The sequence below is a fragment of the Ursus americanus genome, chromosome 12, assembly GCF_024610735.1.
Source record: "Ursus americanus isolate L20-20 chromosome 12, mUrsAme1.1.p, whole genome shotgun sequence".
Taxonomy (NCBI): Eukaryota; Metazoa; Chordata; class Mammalia; order Carnivora; family Ursidae; genus Ursus; species Ursus americanus.
Genome location: NC_142138.1, coordinates 4,884,738 through 4,892,742, shown reverse-complemented (window position 1 = coordinate 4,892,742; position 8,005 = coordinate 4,884,738).

Here is an 8,005-nt window from a genome sequence, read left to right as displayed (position 1 = left end):
TCGGCGCTCGCGACCCCAGGAAGGGGGCGGGCCTAGTGCTGCAGTCACCGCGGGGCCCGGGAGCCGGAGCGGAGGCTAAACCGACCAGCTAGGAGATGGGACTTTGGAGAATGGGCGGGGCCAACAGTGACGGGAGCGGTTGGGCGAGGTGGGCGGGGCACGCGGGGTGGGCAGGCTACCGAAGTGATATTTGCGTCTGACTGGCTGTGGAGTTGTCACCAGTCTGTGGAAGGCTGGGGATTATGAAAGACAGCGCGTGTCTGCACTTCCCCTGTGCTGGGCCTGGAGCTGTGATGCAGGGTCGGAGTCAGATCTCGCCCACCCCGAGGGTAGCAGGAGTCTTTGCCCTGACTACCTACCACCAGGACGGCTCGGCAGTGATAGCGCCCTCGGAGGGACGTGATTCTTTGATCCGGGGTTTCTTGAAGGAAGCTGCCTTTCTTATCTAGGCAAAATCATGTTGGTGGAAGTGTGATCCTTGGAATCCAGACTTAATGACTCAATCTCTCAAAACTTCATTTTCTTCGTATCTAAAATGTACATTCTAGAGACGCCTGGGTGGCGCAGTTAAGCGTCTGACTCTTGGCTTCAGCTCCGGTGGTGATCTCAGCCTCCTGAGTTCGAGCCCAGCCTCCTCGGCGCTCAGCCTGGAGCTGGTTTAAGACTCTCTCTTCCTCTGCCCCTCACCACCTCCATCTCTCTCTCTTTCTCTCTCTCTCTTTCTAAAATAAATAGGGGCGCCTGGGTGGCTCAGTTGGTTGAGCATCTGTCTTCAGCTCAGGTCATGATCCCAGGGTTCTGGGATGGAGTACCCCGTAAGGGTCCCTGCTCAGCAGGGAGTCGCTTCTCCCTCTCCCTCTGCCCAACCCCCCCCCCCATCGTGCTCTCTCACTCACTCTCTCTCTCAAATAAATGAATAAAATCTTTTTAATAAATAAATACATAAATAAATATTTTTAAAAATGTGCGTTCCATTAGTACCTTCCCCACAAGGTTATTCTGAGAATTAAATAAATTAGTGTTTGAAATACTCAACACAGAGGGCGCCTGGCTGGTTCATTTGGTGGAACATGCTACTCTTGACCTCAGGATTCAGTTCATCCCCAACTTGGGCGTGGAGCCTACTTAAAAAAATAAAATAAAATAAATAAAATCTTTAAAAATAAAGTACTCAACACAGTGCCAGGCACAACCTAGGTGCTCACTGATAATAATAAGGGTATACATAACATTTACTACCAAGGACTTCCAAGCTTCTGAGTTATAATAATTCATTTAGTACAACTATGAGGTAGGTTTATTATCGTCCCCATTTTATAAATGAAGAAATGGGCGCAGAGAAACCAGTAACTTGTCTAGAGTCACACACCTACGCATGGCTCCAGAATCATTGTTCTTAGCCACCTTGCTAAGGAGGGTCAGAGCCTGGTTTGTGGGGCCTGAACCTTTTGTAAGTACTTGTTGAGACCCTCTAAAATTAGGTACACATATTAATATTTGCTTAGAATGAGGAAAAGAGTACCCAGTTATAGAATCTTGGAAATTTAGGTCCCTTTCCTCTGAAACTTCTCTAGGCAATTGATTAGAAATGCTTCCTGTTACAATCTGACTTCTTCCCAGTTAGAACACTGATTACAAATCTCTAGTAACTTCCAGCACTCCTAGGATCTATGCAAGTGGGCCCTGAAGCTTACCCTTAGCTTCATGGTAAATCTGTCTCTGATGATAACTATTATTATGTGGGTGGTGGAGGGCAATAATGTTTTACTTACTGATCTTTTTAAAGATTTTATTTATTTATTTGTTTGTTTTTGAGAGGGGGTGGGGGAGGGGCAGGGGGCGAGAATCCCAAACCCAGGGCTGAGCCTGACGCTGACACTATCTCACAACCCTGAGATCATGACCTGAGCCAAAACCAAGAGTTGGACATTCAGCCAACTGAGCCACCCAGGTGCCCCACTTACTGATCTTTTTAATTATTTTATTTTAAGATAATTGCAGATTCACATGCAGTTGTAAGAAATAATACAGTGAGATCCTATGTACCCTTTCCCCACCCCTAATGGTATCTTGTCAAACTATCATACATCACATCCAAGATATTATCGATAATACAGTCATGAAACAGCACATTTCCATCACCACCCAATGATCCCTCATGTTGCCCGTTTATAGCCACATCCACTTCTCTACCACCTCTACCCCTTCCTTAATCCCTGGTAACCAGTAATCTGTTCTCCGTTTTTATAGTTCTGTTATTTCAAGATTGTTATATAAATGGAATCATATAGTATGCAACTTTTTAAAATCGGCTTTTTCAGTCAGCGTAATTCTCCAGAGGTTCATCTGCGTTGTTGCATTATGTGTAACAATTTGTTCCTTATTATTGCTAAGTAGTATTCTATGGGATGGATATACCTCAGTTTATTTAATTACATCTGGGTTGCTTCTGGTGTTGGCGCTTCCAAACTGCTATAAGCATTTGTGTGTAGATTTTTGTGGAAATGTCTTCATTCTCTGGGATACATGCCCAGGAGTGCAGTTGCTGGGTTCTAGAGTAGTTGCATATTTAGTTTTTTAAAAAACTGACAGGGGCACCTCGGTGGCTCAGTCCATTAAGTGTCCGACTCTTGGTTTCCGCTCCTGTTCTGATCTCATGAGAGATCATGAGATAGAGCTCCCCCGCATTGGGCTCAGCAGAAATCTGCTGAGATATTCTCTCCCTCTTACCCTCCCCTCTCTCTCAAATAAATAAATAAATCTTTAAAATAAATAAATAAAAAGAAAAAACTGGCAAAATGTTTCCGTGTGGCTGTACCATTTTATATTCCCACCAGCAATGTTTGAGTGATCTGGTTTTTCCAAGTCCTCACAAATTTGATGTTGTTACTATTTTTTACTTTAGCTATTCTGATAGGTGTGAAGTAACATCTCATTGTGGTTTTAATTTGCATTTCCCTAATTGCTCATGACATTGAACATCTTTACAGGGGTTTGTCATCTGTATAGCCTCTTCAGTGAAATGTCTCATATCTTTTGCCCATTTTCCAGTTGGATTGTTTTTTACTGTTGAGTTTTGAGCATGTTTTATATATTCTAGCCCTTTGTCAGATATGTGGTTTGCAAATATTTTCTCCCATTCCGTAGTTTGGTTTTTGTATCCTCTTAACAGAGTCTTTCACAGAACAAGCATTTTTTTAAAAGATTTTATTTATTTATTTATTTATTTATTTATTTATTTATTTATTTGAGAGAGAGAGAGGGAGAGTACATGCACATGCATGTAAGAGAGAGAGAGAACAGGGGCTGGGGTAGAGGGAGAAAGAGAAACTCTCAAGTGGACTCCCTGCTGAGCATGGAGCCCAACAGGGAGCTGGATCCCATGCCCCCAGATCATGACCCCAGCTGAAACCAAGAGTCAGACACAACCGACTGAGCCACCCAGGCACCCCAGAACAAGCATTTTTAATTTTGACAAAGTACAATTTATCAATTTTTCCTTTTTATGGATCATGACTTTGGTGTTAAGAATATTTTGTCTAGGGGCGCCTGGGTGGCACAGCGGTTAAGCGTCTGCCTTCGGCTCAGGGCGTGATCCCAGTGTTCTGGGTTCAAGCCCCATATCAGGCTCCTCTGCTATGAGCCTGCTTCTTCCTCTCCCACTCCCCCTGCTTGTGTTCCCTCTCTCGCTGGCTGTCTCTATCTCCGTTAAATAAATAAATAAAATCTTTAAAAAAAAAAGTATATTTTGTCTAACCCTAGATCCCAAAGATTTTCTCTTACGTTTTTTCCTAAAAGTTTCCTATAAAGTTTTATAGTTTTATGTTTTACATTCGAATATGTGATCCACTTTGAATTACTTTTTTTATAATGTGTTACATTTAGGTAGAGCTCCATTGTTTTGCCTACAAATGTTCAATTGCTCCAGTACCATGTTTTTAAAAAGTGATTAAAGAAGATAATTTTGGGACACCTGGGTGACTCAGTTGGTTAAGCATCTGCCTTCAGCTCAGGTCATGATCCCAGGGTCCTGGGATGGAGTCCCACCCACACCTGGCTCCTTGCTGGGCAGGGAGCTTGCTTCTCCCTATGCCGGCCGCTCCCCCTGCTTGTGCTCACTCTCTGACCAATAAATAAATGAAATCTTAGGAGAAAAAAAAGGACAATTTAGGTAATACAAACAAACTTTATTTAATACTTCATGAAGTGGACAATCTCCATTTGGAAAACTGCAAACTGGGGCAGGAGGTAGGAAGCTTTATAGGATCAAGGATAGAGAACAAGGAAGAGAAAAATAGAAAATATCTGATTGGCTGGGGCCACACAGTGAACCTTGTTTGGGGGGAGAAGGAACAGGGAAATGAGTAGATAGCCCAGAGTAGGCGTGGTGTTTGGAGACTGGCTGAGTGGTTATACTGTGTTTCTGGTCAAGCAAAACACTTACCGGGACATGAACGTTATCTACGTTTCTGTTTGCTGACATGGCATAGAATTGGCTCCAACTTGGGCCTAGAAATTTACTTCAACGAACATTTGTTGAAAAGCCTGTCTTGGGGCGCCTGGGTAGCGCAGTCGTTAAGCGTCTGCCTTCGGCTTGGGCGTGATCCCGGCGTTCTGGGATCGAGCCCCACATCGGGCTCCTCCGCTGGGAGCCTGCTTCTTCCTCTCCCACTCCCCCTCCTGTGTTCCCTCTCTCGCTGGCTGTCTCTCTGTCACATAAATAAATAAAATCTTTAAAAAAAAAAAAAAAGCCTGTCTTACCTCCATTGAATTGCTATAGCACCTTTGCCAAAAATCAATTGTGCATATTCATGTGTGTATATTTCTGGATCTTTATTCCATTCCATTGATCTATATGTCTAACCCTCCTCCAGTTTCGATTACTGTAGGTATGTAAGTCTTGAAATTGAGTAGACTGAGTCCTCCCATTATATTTTTCAAAGTTGTGCTAGCTATTCTAGTTCCTTTGCCTTTCTATATAAATTTGAAAAAGTCTTGTCAATGTTTACAAAAAAAATCTTGCTGTGATTTTGATAGGAATTTCATGAAATCTATATACCAGTTTGGAGAGAACCGACATCTTTACTGGATTGAATCTACCAATCCATGAACAAAGTATATCTCTCCATTTTTTTTAAGTTACCCATGGATTTTTTAAAAAAGATTATTTATTTATTTAGTTAGTTAGTTGTTTGTTTGTTTGTCAGAGAGAGAGAGCACAATCAGGGGGAGCAGCAGGCACAGGGGGAAGTAGGCTCCTTGCTGATGTGGGACTCAATCCCATGACTCCAGGATCATTACCTGAAGACTGAGCCATCTCTCATGGCCTTATCGCTCCATTTATATAGATTTTCTTCTATTTCATTCATCAACATTGTGTAGTTTTCAGTATACACACCCTGTACATGTTTTTTTCACATTTATACTGAAGTATTTCTTTCTTTCTTTTTTTTTTGTAAACAGTATTGCATTTTTATTTTCAGTAGCCATGTGGTAATTGCTTTTTTTTTTTTTTTTTAAGCAATCTCTACACCCAATGCGGGGCTCAAGCTCATAACCCCAAGATCAAGAGTTGCATGCTTTACCAACTGAGCCAGTTAGGCACCCTAAAATGCAACTGGTTTTGGTATATTTATTTTGTATTCTGTGACGTTGATGAAGTCACTTGTTCTAGGAAGTTTTTTGTAGATTCTTTGGGATTCCATGTACACAATCTTGTCCTCTACACATAGGGACAGTTTTATTTCTCTTTCTAATGTGTATGCCTTTTATTTTCTTTTCTTGCCTTATCGTACTGGTTTAGAACTTCCAGCACCATGTTGAGTTCGAGTGGTAAAAGAAGACATCCTTAGCTCGTTCCCAACTTAAGGGAAAAACATTCAGTCTTCCACCGTGTGTAACGTTAACTGTAGGTTGTTGTTGTTGTTTTTAAGATTTTATTTATTTGAGAGCATGAGAGAGAGGGAGAGAGAGCAGGAGCAGGAGCAGGGGAGAGGGAGAAGCAGACTCCTTGCTGAGCAAGGAAGCCTGATGTAGGACTGGATCCCAGGACCCTGGGTTCATGACCTGAGCCTAATGGCAGATGACTGAGCCACCCAGGTGCCCCTAACTGTAGGGTTTTTGTCAATGGTTTTTAATAAGTTGAAGAATTCCCCTCTATTCCTATTTTAGGTTTTATCTTGAATGGCTGTTGAATTTTGTCAAATGCTTTTTCTGCATCAATTAATACAATCATGTGACTTTTCTTCTTTAGATTGTTAATATGGTGGATTACATTGATTGATTTTCAAATATTGAACTGGCTTTGCATCCCTGAAATAAACCCTATTGATCATAGTGTAAAAATTTTTTATATATATTTTTTAAAGATTTTATTTCTTTATTTGACAGAGAGAGAGACAGCCAGCAAGAGGGGGAACACAAGCAGGGGGAGTGGGAGGGAAAGAAGCAGGCTCCCAGTGGAGGAGCCTGATATGGGGCTCGATCCCAGGATCCTGGGATCACACCCTGAGCCAAAGGCAGATACTTAACGACTGAGCCACCCAGGAGCCCCTCTTTTTATATGTTATTGAATTCTTTTTTTTTAAAGATTTTATTTATTTATTTGTTTGACAGAGAGAGACAGCGAGGGAGGGTACACAAGCAAGGGGAGTGTGAGAGGCAGAAGCAGGCTTCGTGCGGAGCGGAGAGCCCGATGTGGGGCTCGATCCGAGTACCCTGGGATCATGACCTGAGCCGAAGGCAGACGCTTAATGGCTGAGCCACCCAGGCGCCCCTCTTTTTATATGTTATTGAATTCTATTTGCTAATATTTTCTTAACGACTTTTGCATTTATATTCACGAAGGATAATAGTCTGTAGTTTCTTTTTTGTACGGTTTTTGTCTGGTTTTGGTATCAGGGTGACACTAACTTTATAAAATGAATTGGGAAGTGTTCTCTCTTTTTCTATTTTCTAGAAGAGATTGTATAGAATTGTTAAGTCTTTAAATGTTTGGTGGAATTCTTAAGTGAAACCATCTGTTTCACTGGAGATTTCTTTTATGGGAATTTTTAAATTATGAATTAAATTTCCTTTATAGCTGTGGGACGATTAAATTACCTATTTCATATTGGATAAGTTGTGGTGCTTTGTATTTTTTGAGGAATTGGTCCATTTTGTTTAAGTTGTTGAATTTGTGTGTGTAGAGTTGTTCGTAGCACACCCTATTTTTGATGTGTACAGGGTCTGTAGTGATATTCCCTGTTTCACCACTAATATTATTAATTTGTGTCTTCTTTTTGTCCTTCAACAGTCTTGCTGGAGATTTGTCAATTTATTGATCTTTTCAAAAAACCAACTCTTTATTTCATTGATTTTCTCTATTTCTGTTTTTCTTCTGCGTTTTCTTAGCTTCTGCATTTGTCTATTTGGCACAGGGCCAAACTAATGACCAAAGTTGTTTACATCTCTCCTGAAATCCAGCTTTCACAGGCATTGAAAAGCATGTTATAAATCCTTCAGCTAATCCCAAGTCTATGCTCCCAGCCACTTCCTTTTTTTAATCAAACATCAAGCCAATATTCGCCCTACCCTACATCAACCAAGGCCAGGTTCCAGACAACCAGAGGCCGCCCTTATGCCCCAAAGGTCACCAGAATTATCCAAATTAACCAATCCTGAACTGTTTACCCACCCTGCCCTGTCTTTCCCATGGAACCCCAATAAAGATTGTGGCCTATGGCTTCGCTTTGCTGCTTTCTGCCTCCTGATTGACACTGGCGCTTCCCCCACGATCCTGCATGGTGAGCTGTGCTGCTTGTTCCTAGGGGAATTATGAGCAGTAACACTAAACTTCTCTTTTAGTGGCATTGATTTCTCTGTAATATCAGTCACCTTTATAAATTAAGACCCATTAGTTTCAACTTCGCTGATCTCTGCTCTTGTCTGTATTATTTCTTAGTTCCGCCTTCATTGGGTTTATTTTGCTCTTCTTTTTTCCAGATGCTTCAGGTAGAAGTTTAAG